Source organism: Hyla sarda, unplaced genomic scaffold (genome assembly GCF_029499605.1).
Source record: "Hyla sarda isolate aHylSar1 unplaced genomic scaffold, aHylSar1.hap1 scaffold_2014, whole genome shotgun sequence".
NCBI classification, from domain to species: Eukaryota; Metazoa; Chordata; class Amphibia; order Anura; family Hylidae; genus Hyla; species Hyla sarda.
Window position 1 is genome coordinate 1 of NW_026608676.1, and position 14,660 is coordinate 14,660.

General features: G+C 46.1%; 6 non-coding genes across 6 annotated transcripts; all 6 read right to left on the reverse strand.

Moving 5' to 3' along the window:
- Nucleotides 1-2,097: 2,097 nt before the first annotated feature.
- Nucleotides 2,098-2,288, reverse strand: LOC130317719 (U2 spliceosomal RNA). The gene has a single exon (XR_008864782.1). It is a non-coding gene; the product is annotated as a U2 spliceosomal RNA (small nuclear RNA).
- A 2,089-nt stretch (nt 2,289-4,377) lies between these two features.
- LOC130317731 (U2 spliceosomal RNA) lies at nt 4,378-4,568 on the reverse strand. The gene has a single exon (XR_008864793.1). It is a non-coding gene; the product is annotated as a U2 spliceosomal RNA (small nuclear RNA).
- Nucleotides 4,569-6,684: 2,116 nt separating this feature from the next.
- LOC130317743 (U2 spliceosomal RNA) lies at nt 6,685-6,875 on the reverse strand. The gene has a single exon (XR_008864804.1). It is a non-coding gene; the product is annotated as a U2 spliceosomal RNA (small nuclear RNA).
- Nucleotides 6,876-8,961: 2,086 nt separating this feature from the next.
- Nucleotides 8,962-9,152, reverse strand: LOC130317744 (U2 spliceosomal RNA). Its single transcript, XR_008864805.1, has one exon. It is a non-coding gene; the product is annotated as a U2 spliceosomal RNA (small nuclear RNA).
- Nucleotides 9,153-11,243: 2,091 nt separating this feature from the next.
- On the reverse strand, nt 11,244-11,434 carry LOC130317746 (U2 spliceosomal RNA). The gene has a single exon (XR_008864806.1). It is a non-coding gene; the product is annotated as a U2 spliceosomal RNA (small nuclear RNA).
- A 2,092-nt stretch (nt 11,435-13,526) lies between these two features.
- On the reverse strand, nt 13,527-13,717 carry LOC130317720 (U2 spliceosomal RNA). The gene has a single exon (XR_008864783.1). It is a non-coding gene; the product is annotated as a U2 spliceosomal RNA (small nuclear RNA).
- Between the last annotated feature and the right edge of the window lie 943 nt (nt 13,718-14,660).

Below are 14,660 nucleotides of genomic sequence, written 5' to 3' on the forward strand. Positions count from 1 at the left end.
AAGCGATAACCGTGAAAGGGGCGGGCCCAACAAGGTCCCCTTCATGGGCACTATCACTGCTTGCTGTCAGGGAGGCTGCCAGACAATTTTCCATGCACACTCTGGGCTGGGGGGCAGTCAACCACCAGTACACACAGCAGAACCTAAACCCATACCATTATTGCTAAGCAGCAAGACAGGGGCCCATTGCACTCCCATGGGGCCTTTTTAAATGCAATCCATAACCCGGATTTGCCAGGAACCCTTCTTACTCCTCCTACTTGCATGTGACACTGGGCTTAGGATCTGCATAGGAAACACACACACAAGCACACACCTACCTTTGTTGCCTGCAGATGCCTCCTTGGCTGTCCCCAAACGGTATCAAACCAACACCCACGGGAAGCTGTAAGCATAGAGGACATGCCTGCACCCCATTGGACTTACCTGTGTGGGTTAAATCCGGGTTATTTGACAACCTATGGCGGTGATGGTTCTGCTCAGGCAGAGCAGTGCTGATGCTCCTCATAAAGCTGTCGCTGCTGTGAAGGTTCTAGGTGACATCACAAATCCCTTTGGTTACATACACAACAAAGCTGGGTTGTTGTTGTTTACACTCTGCAAGGCCTGTGGAAGTGAGTGACATCATAGCACTGTAGTTCTGAGGGTTCAAGATGGATGCAACAATCTCCTGTTGCTTCTATGAAGGCCGTAATAGACGACATCACCAAACAGCTCCATAGTCACATACACAGCAAAGGAGAGATGTTGTTTACACCTAGTGATGTCAGTGGTATTGAGTGACATCACAGCACAGTGCTAAGGCTCCTGGGCCTGGACACAGCAGCGGCTGCAATATCTCAACGGAGAATACGTTTATATCTATGTGTGTGTGTGCGCATATATATATATATATATATATATATATATATATATATATATATATATTTCTCCGCCGAAATCACTTTTAAACCCATTTCCACCTTTTTTTCCCTTCTCTTCCTCTTACTTTTTTTTCACGTTTTTTTACGTTTTTCTCCTTTTCGCCTCTTTTCTGGGCGTATTATTCTTCTTTTTCTTCTTTTTTTTCGTCTAATGCATACCCCATCAGTGCAGCAATGCTTATTCAATACCGCCAGCAGATGGAGACACTGGGGGATAATTTTCTAAGGATTTATACTGATTTTTCCTGTCTGAATTTGTCGCACAGAAAGTTGCAGGCCAAATATGTGTGACATTTCTGCGACTTTAGCTTCTAGAGCATTTTTACAACATTATACATAGGTGCTGAATACATAAAAAGCGACTGTTCAGCGACAGACAAGTCGCATCGGCTGAAAGTAGGCCAGAATGTCAGTCCATGTTGGAGCAGGTTTAGATACAGTCTAAAGCATAGATCTCAAAGTCTGTGCACAGAATTTAGCAAGGGCCTCGCACCTTCTGATGCATCAGGTAGGTGCACAATAGCATAGCCTAACCCTCTGTACTTTGGTCTATATTGATGCGGGACATAGACAGCCAGCTGATGACCAATCCATTAGTGCAATGGATGGCTGGAAGCATTTGTCTTTGCCTTTGCAATACCACAGAAGCAATGCATGGTCAATGTACAGCAATGACACACCTGTGTGAACAGCCAGGAGACCCCCCCCCCCATGTTATGTTACATAGTTACATAGTTAGTACGGTCGAAAAAAGACATATGTCCATCACGTTCAACCAGGGAATTAAGGGGTAGGGGTGTGGCGCGATATTGGGGAAGGGATGAGATTTTATATTTCTTCATAAGCATTAATCTTATTTTGTCAATTAGGAACATTCAGCACCCACCCGCTATCAAGGCAGCTGCCTATCATGTCATGCCCTACCTGCACAGGTGTGCTGGCTACTCAAATGATCCAATTAAGGAGGCCATTTAGTCAGCAGCAGCAGAAGTCCTGTGCCTGGACGCTCCAACAGGGGCCAGACACAAGCAGAAGCAGAAGCAGCAGAAGCAGCAGCAGCACCACCTTTTGTTTTTTGGCTGCAGCAGCAGCAAGGCCCACAGGGCTGGCTAGCTGGCTAGCCAGCAAGCAGGTAGCAATGAAAGTAGGAATCTTTCTTTTTAACCCTGTAAGGGGGTGGTGCACTGTACCCGAAGATACTGCCATATCGGGTCAATGCATAGGGCGACGGAAGCAAGCTTCGAAATCGGCCCCCGTTCTCAAAAATCCATTTAATATATGGTCCCCAGATAGGGGACGTATCAGATATTAAACTGATAAGAACAGATACTACACTTGATCTTAGCCAAAAGGCCGAGAAGCGATAACCGTGAAAGGGGCGGGCCCAACAAGGTCCCCTTCATGGGCACTATCACTGCTTGCTGTCAGGGAGGCTGCCAGACAATTTTCCATGCACACTCTGGGCTGGGGGGCAGTCAACCACCAGTACACACAGCAGAACCTAAACCCATACCATTATTGCTAAGCAGCAAGACAGGGGCCCATTGCACTCCCACGGGGCCTTTTTAAATGCAATCCATAACCCGGATTTGCCAGGAACCCTTCTTACTCCTCCTACTTGCATGTGACACTGGGCTTAGGATCTGCATAGGAAACACACACACAAGCACACACCTACCTTTGTTGCCTGCAGATGCCTCCTTGGCTGTCCCCAAACGGTATCAAACCAACACCCACGGGAAGCTGTAAGCATAGAGGACATGCCTGCACCCCATTGGACTTACCTGTGTGGGTTAAATCCGGGTTATTTGACAACCTATGGCGGTGATGGTTCTGCTCAGGCAGAGCAGTGCTGATGCTCCTCATAAAGCTGTCGCTGCTGTGAAGGTTCTAGGTGACATCACAAATCCCTTTGGTTACATACACAACAAAGCTGGGTTGTTGTTGTTTACACTCTGCAAGGCCTGTGGAAGTGAGTGACATCATAGCACTGTAGTTCTGAGGGTTCAAGATGGATGCAACAATCTCCTGTTGCTTCTATGAAGGCCGTAATAGACGACATCACCAAACAGCTCCATAGTCACATACACAGCAAAGGAGAGATGTTGTTTACACCTAGTGATGTCAGTGGTATTGAGTGACATCACAGCACAGTGCTAAGGCTCCTGGGCCTGGACACAGCAGCGGCTGCAATATCTCAACGGAGAATACGTTTATATCTATGTGTGTGTGTGCGCATATATATATATATATATATATATATATATATATATATATATATATTTCTCCGCCGAAATCACTTTTAAACCCATTTCCACCTTTTTTTCCCTTCTCTTCCTCTTACTTTTTTTTCACGTTTTTTTACGTTTTTCTCCTTTTCGCCTCTTTTCTGGGCGTATTATTCTTCTTTTTCTTCTTTTTTTTCGTCTAATGCATACCCCATCAGTGCAGCAATGCTTATTCAATACCGCCAGCAGATGGAGACACTGGGGGATAATTTTCTAAGGATTTATACTGATTTTTCCTGTCTGAATTTGTCGCACAGAAAGTTGCAGGCCAAATATGTGTGACATTTCTGCGACTTTAGCTTCTAGAGCATTTTTACAACATTATACATAGGTGCTGAATACATAAAAAGCGACTGTTCAGCGACAGACAAGTCGCATCGGCTGAAAGTAGGCCAGAATGTCAGTCCATGTTGGAGCAGGTTTAGATACAGTCTAAAGCATAGATCTCAAAGTCTGTGCACAGAATTTAGCAAGGGCCTCGCACCTTCTGATGCATCAGGTAGGTGCACAATAGCATAGCCTAACCCTCTGTACTTTGGTCTATATTGATGCGGGACATAGACAGCCAGCTGATGACCAATCCATTAGTGCAATGGATGGCTGGAAGCATTTGTCTTTGCCTTTGCAATACCACAGAAGCAATGCATGGTCAATGTACAGCAATGACACACCTGTGTGAACAGCCAGGAGACCCCCCCCCCCCATGTTATGTTACATAGTTACATAGTTAGTACGGTCGAAAAAAGACATATGTCCATCACGTTCAACCAGGGAATTAAGGGGTAGGGGTGTGGCGCGATATTGGGGAAGGGATGAGATTTTATATTTCTTCATAAGCATTAATCTTATTTTGTCAATTAGGAACATTCAGCACCCACCCGCTATCAAGGCAGCTGCCTATCATGTCATGCCCTACCTGCACAGGTGTGCTGGCTACTCAAATGATCCAATTAAGGAGGCCATTTAGTCAGCAGCAGCAGAAGTCCTGTGCCTGGACGCTCCAACAGGGGCCAGACACAAGCAGAAGCAGAAGCAGCAGAAGCAGCAGCAGCACCACCTTTTGTTTTTTGGCTGCAGCAGCAGCAAGGCCCACAGGGCTGGCTAGCTGGCTAGCCAGCAAGCAGGTAGCAATGAAAGTAGGAATCTTTCTTTTTAACCCTGTAAGGGGGTGGTGCACTGTACCCGAAGATACTGCCATATCGGGTCAATGCATAGGGCGACGGAAGCAAGCTTCGAAATCGGCCCCCGTTCTCAAAAATCCATTTAATATATGGTCCCCAGATAGGGGACGTATCAGATATTAAACTGATAAGAACAGATACTACACTTGATCTTAGCCAAAAGGCCGAGAAGCGATAACCGTGAAAGGGGCGGGCCCAACAAGGTCCCCTTCATGGGCACTATCACTGCTTGCTGTCAGGGAGGCTGCCAGACAATTTTCCATGCACACTCTGGGCTGGGGGGCAGTCAACCACCAGTACACACAGCAGAACCTAAACCCATACCATTATTGCTAAGCAGCAAGACAGGGGCCCATTGCACTCCCACGGGGCCTTTTTAAATGCAATCCATAACCCGGATTTGCCAGGAACCCTTCTTACTCCTCCTACTTGCATGTGACACTGGGCTTAGGATCTGCATAGGAAACACACACACAAGCACACACCTACCTTTGTTGCCTGCAGATGCCTCCTTGGCTGTCCCCAAACGGTATCAAACCAACACCCACGGGAAGCTGTAAGCATAGAGGACATGCCTGCACCCCATTGGACTTACCTGTGTGGGTTAAATCCGGGTTATTTGACAACCTATGGCGGTGATGGTTCTGCTCAGGCAGAGCAGTGCTGATGCTCCTCATAAAGCTGTCGCTGCTGTGAAGGTTCTAGGTGACATCACAAATCCCTTTGGTTACATACACAACAAAGCTGGGTTGTTGTTGTTTACACTCTGCAAGGCCTGTGGAAGTGAGTGACATCATAGCACTGTAGTTCTGAGGGTTCAAGATGGATGCAACAATCTCCTGTTGCTTCTATGAAGGCCGTAATAGACGACATCACCAAACAGCTCCATAGTCACATACACAGCAAAGGAGAGATGTTGTTTACACCTAGTGATGTCAGTGGTATTGAGTGACATCACAGCACAGTGCTAAGGCTCCTGGGCCTGGACACAGCAGCGGCTGCAATATCTCAACGGAGAATACGTTTATATCTATGTGTGTGTGTGCGCATATATATATATATATATATATATATATATATATATATATATATATATATTTCTCCGCCGAAATCACTTTTAAACCCATTTCCACCTTTTTTTCCCTTCTCTTCCTCTTACTTTTTTTTCACGTTTTTTTACGTTTTTCTCCTTTTCGCCTCTTTTCTGGGCGTATTATTCTTCTTTTTCTTCTTTTTTTTCGTCTAATGCATACCCCATCAGTGCAGCAATGCTTATTCAATACCGCCAGCAGATGGAGACACTGGGGGATAATTTTCTAAGGATTTATACTGATTTTTCCTGTCTGAATTTGTCGCACAGAAAGTTGCAGGCCAAATATGTGTGACATTTCTGCGACTTTAGCTTCTAGAGCATTTTTACAACATTATACATAGGTGCTGAATACATAAAAAGCGACTGTTCAGCGACAGACAAGTCGCATCGGCTGAAAGTAGGCCAGAATGTCAGTCCATGTTGGAGCAGGTTTAGATACAGTCTAAAGCATAGATCTCAAAGTCTGTGCACAGAATTTAGCAAGGGCCTCGCACCTTCTGATGCATCAGGTAGGTGCACAATAGCATAGCCTAACCCTCTGTACTTTGGTCTATATTGATGCGGGACATAGACAGCCAGCTGATGACCAATCCATTAGTGCAATGGATGGCTGGAAGCATTTGTCTTTGCCTTTGCAATACCACAGAAGCAATGCATGGTCAATGTACAGCAATGACACACCTGTGTGAACAGCCAGGAGACCCCCCCCCCCCATGTTATGTTACATAGTTACATAGTTAGTACGGTCGAAAAAAGACATATGTCCATCACGTTCAACCAGGGAATTAAGGGGTAGGGGTGTGGCGCGATATTGGGGAAGGGATGAGATTTTATATTTCTTCATAAGCATTAATCTTATTTTGTCAATTAGGAACATTCAGCACCCACCCGCTATCAAGGCAGCTGCCTATCATGTCATGCCCTACCTGCACAGGTGTGCTGGCTACTCAAATGATCCAATTAAGGAGGCCATTTAGTCAGCAGCAGCAGAAGTCCTGTGCCTGGACGCTCCAACAGGGGCCAGACACAAGCAGAAGCAGAAGCAGCAGCAGCACCACCTTTTGTTTTTTGGCTGCAGCAGCAGCACCACCTTTTGTTTTTTGGCTGCAGCAGCAGCAAGGCCCACAGGGCTGGCTAGCTGGCTAGCCAGCAAGCAGGTAGCAATGAAAGTAGGAATCTTTCTTTTTAACCCTGTAAGGGGGTGGTGCACTGTACCCGAAGATACTGCCATATCGGGTCAATGCATAGGGCGACGGAAGCAAGCTTCGAAATCGGCCCCCGTTCTCAAAAATCCATTTAATATATGGTCCCCAGATAGGGGACGTATCAGATATTAAACTGATAAGAACAGATACTACACTTGATCTTAGCCAAAAGGCCGAGAAGCGATAACCGTGAAAGGGGCGGGCCCAACAAGGTCCCCTTCATGGGCACTATCACTGCTTGCTGTCAGGGAGGCTGCCAGACAATTTTCCATGCACACTCTGGGCTGGGGGGCAGTCAACCACCAGTACACACAGCAGAACCTAAACCCATACCATTATTGCTAAGCAGCAAGACAGGGGCCCATTGCACTCCCACGGGGCCTTTTTAAATGCAATCCATAACCCGGATTTGCCAGGAACCCTTCTTACTCCTCCTACTTGCATGTGACACTGGGCTTAGGATCTGCATAGGAAACACACACACAAGCACACACCTACCTTTGTTGCCTGCAGATGCCTCCTTGGCTGTCCCCAAACGGTATCAAACCAACACCCACGGGAAGCTGTAAGCATAGAGGACATGCCTGCACCCCATTGGACTTACCTGTGTGGGTTAAATCCGGGTTATTTGACAACCTATGGCGGTGATGGTTCTGCTCAGGCAGAGCAGTGCTGATGCTCCTCATAAAGCTGTCGCTGCTGTGAAGGTTCTAGGTGACATCACAAATCCCTTTGGTTACATACACAACAAAGCTGGGTTGTTGTTGTTTACACTCTGCAAGGCCTGTGGAAGTGAGTGACATCATAGCACTGTAGTTCTGAGGGTTCAAGATGGATGCAACAATCTCCTGTTGCTTCTATGAAGGCCGTAATAGACGACATCACCAAACAGCTCCATAGTCACATACACAGCAAAGGAGAGATGTTGTTTACACCTAGTGATGTCAGTGGTATTGAGTGACATCACAGCACAGTGCTAAGGCTCCTGGGCCTGGACACAGCAGCGGCTGCAATATCTCAACGGAGAATACGTTTATATCTATGTGTGTGTGTGCGCATATATATATATATATATATATATATATATATATATATATATATTTCTCCGCCGAAATCACTTTTAAACCCATTTCCACCTTTTTTTCCCTTCTCTTCCTCTTACTTTTTTTTCACGTTTTTTTACGTTTTTCTCCTTTTCGCCTCTTTTCTGGGCGTATTATTCTTCTTTTTCTTCTTTTTTTTCGTCTAATGCATACCCCATCAGTGCAGCAATGCTTATTCAATACCGCCAGCAGATGGAGACACTGGGGGATAATTTTCTAAGGATTTATACTGATTTTTCCTGTCTGAATTTGTCGCACAGAAAGTTGCAGGCCAAATATGTGTGACATTTCTGCGACTTTAGCTTCTAGAGCATTTTTACAACATTATACATAGGTGCTGAATACATAAAAAGCGACTGTTCAGCGACAGACAAGTCGCATCGGCTGAAAGTAGGCCAGAATGTCAGTCCATGTTGGAGCAGGTTTAGATACAGTCTAAAGCATAGATCTCAAAGTCTGTGCACAGAATTTAGCAAGGGCCTCGCACCTTCTGATGCATCAGGTAGGTGCACAATAGCATAGCCTAACCCTCTGTACTTTGGTCTATATTGATGCGGGACATAGACAGCCAGCTGATGACCAATCCATTAGTGCAATGGATGGCTGGAAGCATTTGTCTTTGCCTTTGCAATACCACAGAAGCAATGCATGGTCAATGTACAGCAATGACACACCTGTGTGAACAGCCAGGAGACCCCCCCCCCCATGTTATGTTACATAGTTACATAGTTAGTACGGTCGAAAAAAGACATATGTCCATCACGTTCAACCAGGGAATTAAGGGGTAGGGGTGTGGCGCGATATTGGGGAAGGGATGAGATTTTATATTTCTTCATAAGCATTAATCTTATTTTGTCAATTAGGAACATTCAGCACCCACCCGCTATCAAGGCAGCTGCCTATCATGTCATGCCCTACCTGCACAGGTGTGCTGGCTACTCAAATGATCCAATTAAGGAGGCCATTTAGTCAGCAGCAGCAGAAGTCCTGTGCCTGGACGCTCCAACAGGGGCCAGACACAAGCAGAAGCAGAAGCAGCAGAAGCAGCAGCAGCACCACCTTTTGTTTTTTGGCTGCAGCAGCAGCAAGGCCCACAGGGCTGGCTAGCTGGCTAGCCAGCAAGCAGGTAGCAATGAAAGTAGGAATCTTTCTTTTTAACCCTGTAAGGGGGTGGTGCACTGTACCCGAAGATACTGCCATATCGGGTCAATGCATAGGGCGACGGAAGCAAGCTTCGAAATCGGCCCCCGTTCTCAAAAATCCATTTAATATATGGTCCCCAGATAGGGGACGTATCAGATATTAAACTGATAAGAACAGATACTACACTTGATCTTAGCCAAAAGGCCGAGAAGCGATAACCGTGAAAGGGGCGGGCCCAACAAGGTCCCCTTCATGGGCACTATCACTGCTTGCTGTCAGGGAGGCTGCCAGACAATTTTCCATGCACACTCTGGGCTGGGGGGCAGTCAACCACCAGTACACACAGCAGAACCTAAACCCATACCATTATTGCTAAGCAGCAAGACAGGGGCCCATTGCACTCCCACGGGGCCTTTTTAAATGCAATCCATAACCCGGATTTGCCAGGAACCCTTCTTACTCCTCCTACTTGCATGTGACACTGGGCTTAGGATCTGCATAGGAAACACACACACAAGCACACACCTACCTTTGTTGCCTGCAGATGCCTCCTTGGCTGTCCCCAAACGGTATCAAACCAACACCCACGGGAAGCTGTAAGCATAGAGGACATGCCTGCACCCCATTGGACTTACCTGTGTGGGTTAAATCCGGGTTATTTGACAACCTATGGCGGTGATGGTTCTGCTCAGGCAGAGCAGTGCTGATGCTCCTCATAAAGCTGTCGCTGCTGTGAAGGTTCTAGGTGACATCACAAATCCCTTTGGTTACATACACAACAAAGCTGGGTTGTTGTTGTTTACACTCTGCAAGGCCTGTGGAAGTGAGTGACATCATAGCACTGTAGTTCTGAGGGTTCAAGATGGATGCAACAATCTCCTGTTGCTTCTATGAAGGCCGTAATAGACGACATCACCAAACAGCTCCATAGTCACATACACAGCAAAGGAGAGATGTTGTTTACACCTAGTGATGTCAGTGGTATTGAGTGACATCACAGCACAGTGCTAAGGCTCCTGGGCCTGGACACAGCAGCGGCTGCAATATCTCAACGGAGAATACGTTTATATCTATGTGTGTGTGCGCGCATATATATATATATATATATATATATATATATATATATATATATATATTTCTCCGCCGAAATCACTTTTAAACCCATTTCCACCTTTTTTTCCCTTCTCTTCCTCTTACTTTTTTTTCACGTTTTTTTACGTTTTTCTCCTTTTCGCCTCTTTTCTGGGCGTATTATTCTTCTTTTTCTTCTTTTTTTTCGTCTAATGCATACCCCATCAGTGCAGCAATGCTTATTCAATACCGCCAGCAGATGGAGACACTGGGGGATAATTTTCTAAGGATTTATACTGATTTTTCCTGTCTGAATTTGTCGCACAGAAAGTTGCAGGCCAAATATGTGTGACATTTCTGCGACTTTAGCTTCTAGAGCATTTTTACAACATTATACATAGGTGCTGAATACATAAAAAGCGACTGTTCAGCGACAGACAAGTCGCATCGGCTGAAAGTAGGCCAGAATGTCAGTCCATGTTGGAGCAGGTTTAGATACAGTCTAAAGCATAGATCTCAAAGTCTGTGCACAGAATTTAGCAAGGGCCTCGCACCTTCTGATGCATCAGGTAGGTGCACAATAGCATAGCCTAACCCTCTGTACTTTGGTCTATATTGATGCGGGACATAGACAGCCAGCTGATGACCAATCCATTAGTGCAATGGATGGCTGGAAGCATTTGTCTTTGCCTTTGCAATACCACAGAAGCAATGCATGGTCAATGTACAGCAATGACACACCTGTGTGAACAGCCAGGAGACCCCCCCCCCCCATGTTATGTTACATAGTTACATAGTTAGTACGGTCGAAAAAAGACATATGTCCATCACGTTCAACCAGGGAATTAAGGGGTAGGGGTGTGGCGCGATATTGGGGAAGGGATGAGATTTTATATTTCTTCATAAGCATTAATCTTATTTTGTCAATTAGGAACATTCAGCACCCACCCGCTATCAAGGCAGCTGCCTATCATGTCATGCCCTACCTGCACAGGTGTGCTGGCTACTCAAATGATCCAATTAAGGAGGCCATTTAGTCAGCAGCAGCAGAAGTCCTGTGCCTGGACGCTCCAACAGGGGCCAGACACAAGCAGAAGCAGAAGCAGCAGAAGCAGCAGCAGCACCACCTTTTGTTTTTTGGCTGCAGCAGCAGCAAGGCCCACAGGGCTGGCTAGCTGGCTAGCCAGCAAGCAGGTAGCAATGAAAGTAGGAATCTTTCTTTTTAACCCTGTAAGGGGGTGGTGCACTGTACCCGAAGATACTGCCATATCGGGTCAATGCATAGGGCGACGGAAGCAAGCTTCGAAATCGGCCCCCGTTCTCAAAAATCCATTTAATATATGGTCCCCAGATAGGGGACGTATCAGATATTAAACTGATAAGAACAGATACTACACTTGATCTTAGCCAAAAGGCCGAGAAGCGATAACCGTGAAAGGGGCGGGCCCAACAAGGTCCCCTTCATGGGCACTATCACTGCTTGCTGTCAGGGAGGCTGCCAGACAATTTTCCATGCACACTCTGGGCTGGGGGGCAGTCAACCACCAGTACACACAGCAGAACCTAAACCCATACCATTATTGCTAAGCAGCAAGACAGGGGCCCATTGCACTCCCACGGGGCCTTTTTAAATGCAATCCATAACCCGGATTTGCCAGGAACCCTTCTTACTCCTCCTACTTGCATGTGACACTGGGCTTAGGATCTGCATAGGAAACACACACACAAGCACACACCTACCTTTGTTGCCTGCAGATGCCTCCTTGGCTGTCCCCAAACGGTATCAAACCAACACCCACGGGAAGCTGTAAGCATAGAGGACATGCCTGCACCCCATTGGACTTACCTGTGTGGGTTAAATCCGGGTTATTTGACAACCTATGGCGGTGATGGTTCTGCTCAGGCAGAGCAGTGCTGATGCTCCTCATAAAGCTGTCGCTGCTGTGAAGGTTCTAGGTGACATCACAAATCCCTTTGGTTACATACACAACAAAGCTGGGTTGTTGTTGTTTACACTCTGCAAGGCCTGTGGAAGTGAGTGACATCATAGCACTGTAGTTCTGAGGGTTCAAGATGGATGCAACAATCTCCTGTTGCTTCTATGAAGGCCGTAATAGACGACATCACCAAACAGCTCCATAGTCACATACACAGCAAAGGAGAGATGTTGTTTACACCTAGTGATGTCAGTGGTATTGAGTGACATCACAGCACAGTGCTAAGGCTCCTGGGCCTGGACACAGCAGCGGCTGCAATATCTCAACGGAGAATACGTTTATATCTATGTGTGTGTGTGCGCATATATATATATATATATATATATATATATATATATATATATATATATATTTCTCCGCCGAAATCACTTTTAAACCCATTTCCACCTTTTTTTCCCTTCTCTTCCTCTTACTTTTTTTTCACGTTTTTTTACGTTTTTCTCCTTTTCGCCTCTTTTCTGGGCGTATTATTCTTCTTTTTCTTCTTTTTTTTCGTCTAATGCATACCCCATCAGTGCAGCAATGCTTATTCAATACCGCCAGCAGATGGAGACACTGGGGGATAATTTTCTAAGAATTTATACTGATTTTTCCTGTCTGAATTTGTCGCACAGAAAGTTGCAGGCCAAATATGTGTGACATTTCTGCGACTTTAGCTTCTAGAGCATTTTTACAACATTATACATAGGTGCTGAATACATAAAAAGCGACTGTTCAGCGACAGACAAGTCGCATCGGCTGAAAGTAGGCCAGAATGTCAGTCCATGTTGGAGCAGGTTTAGATACAGTCTAAAGCATAGATCTCAAAGTCTGTGCACAGAATTTAGCAAGGGCCTCGCACCTTCTGATGCATCAGGTAGGTGCACAATAGCATAGCCTAACCCTCTGTACTTTGGTCTATATTGATGCGGGACATAGACAGCCAGCTGATGACCAATCCATTAGTGCAATGGATGGCTGGAAGCATTTGTCTTTGCCTTTGCAATACCACAGAAGCAATGCATGGTCAATGTACAGCAATGACACACCTGTGTGAACAGCCAGGAGACCCCCCCCCCCATGTTATGTTACATAGTTACATAGTTAGTACGGTCGAAAAAAGACATATGTCCATCACGTTCAACCAGGGAATTAAGGGGTAGGGGTGTGGCGCGATATTGGGGAAGGGATGAGATTTTATATTTCTTCATAAGCATTAATCTTATTTTGTCAATTAGGAACATTCAGCACCCACCCGCTATCAAGGCAGCTGCCTATCATGTCATGCCCTACCTGCACAGGTGTGCTGGCTACTCAAATGATCCAATTAAGGAGGCCATTTAGTCAGCAGCAGCAGAAGTCCTGTGCCTGGACGCTCCAACAGGGGCCAGACACAAGCAGAAGCAGAAGCAGCAGAAGCAGCAGCAGCACCACCTTTTGTTTTTTGGCTGCAGCAGCAGCAAGGCCCACAGGGCTGGCTAGCTGGCTAGCCAGCAAGCAGGTAGCAATGAAAGTAGGAATCTTTCTTTTTAACCCTGTAAGGGGGTGGTGCACTGTACCCGAAGATACTGCCATATCGGGTCAATGCATAGGGCGACGGAAGCAAGCTTCGAAATCGGCCCCCGTTCTCAAAAATCCATTTAATATATGGTCCCCAGATAGGGGACGTATCAGATATTAAACTGATAAGAACAGATACTACACTTGATCTTAGCCAAAAGGCCGAGAAGCGATAACCGTGAAAGGGGCGGGCCCAACAAGGTCCCCTTCATGGGCACTATCACTGCTTGCTGTCAGGGAGGCTGCCAGACAATTTTCCATGCACACTCTGGGCTGGGGGGCAGTCAACCACCAGTACACACAGCAGAACCTAAACCCATACCATTATTGCTAAGCAGCAAGACAGGGGCCCATTGCACTCCCACGGGGCCTTTTTAAATGCAATCCATAACCCGGATTTGCCAGGAACCCTTCTTACTCCTCCTACTTGCATGTGACACTGGGCTTAGGATCTGCATAGGAAACACACACACAAGCACACACCTACCTTTGTTGCCTGCAGATGCCTCCTTGGCTGTCCCCAAACGGTATCAAACCAACACCCACGGGAAGCTGTAAGCATAGAGGACATGCCTGCACCCCATTGGACTTACCTGTGTGGGTTAAATCCGGGTTATTTGACAACCTATGGCGGTGATGGTTCTGCTCAGGCAGAGCAGTGCTGATGCTCCTCATAAAGCTGTCGCTGCTGTGAAGGTTCTAGGTGACATCACAAATCCCTTTGGTTACATACACAACAAAGCTGGGTTGTTGTTGTTTACACTCTGCAAGGCCTGTGGAAGTGAGTGACATCATAGCACTGTAGTTCTGAGGGTTCAAGATGGATGCAACAATCTCCTGTTGCTTCTATGAAGGCCGTAATAGACGACATCACCAAACAGCTCCATAGTCACATACACAGCAAAGGAGAGATGTTGTTTACACCTAGTGATGTCAGTGGTATTGAGTGACATCACAGCACAGTGCTAAGGCTCCTGGGCCTGGACACAGCAGCGGCTGCAATATCTCAACGGAGAATACGTTTATATCTATGTGTGTGTGTGCGCATATATATATATATATATATATATATATATATATATATATATATATATATTTCTCCGCCGAAATCACTTTT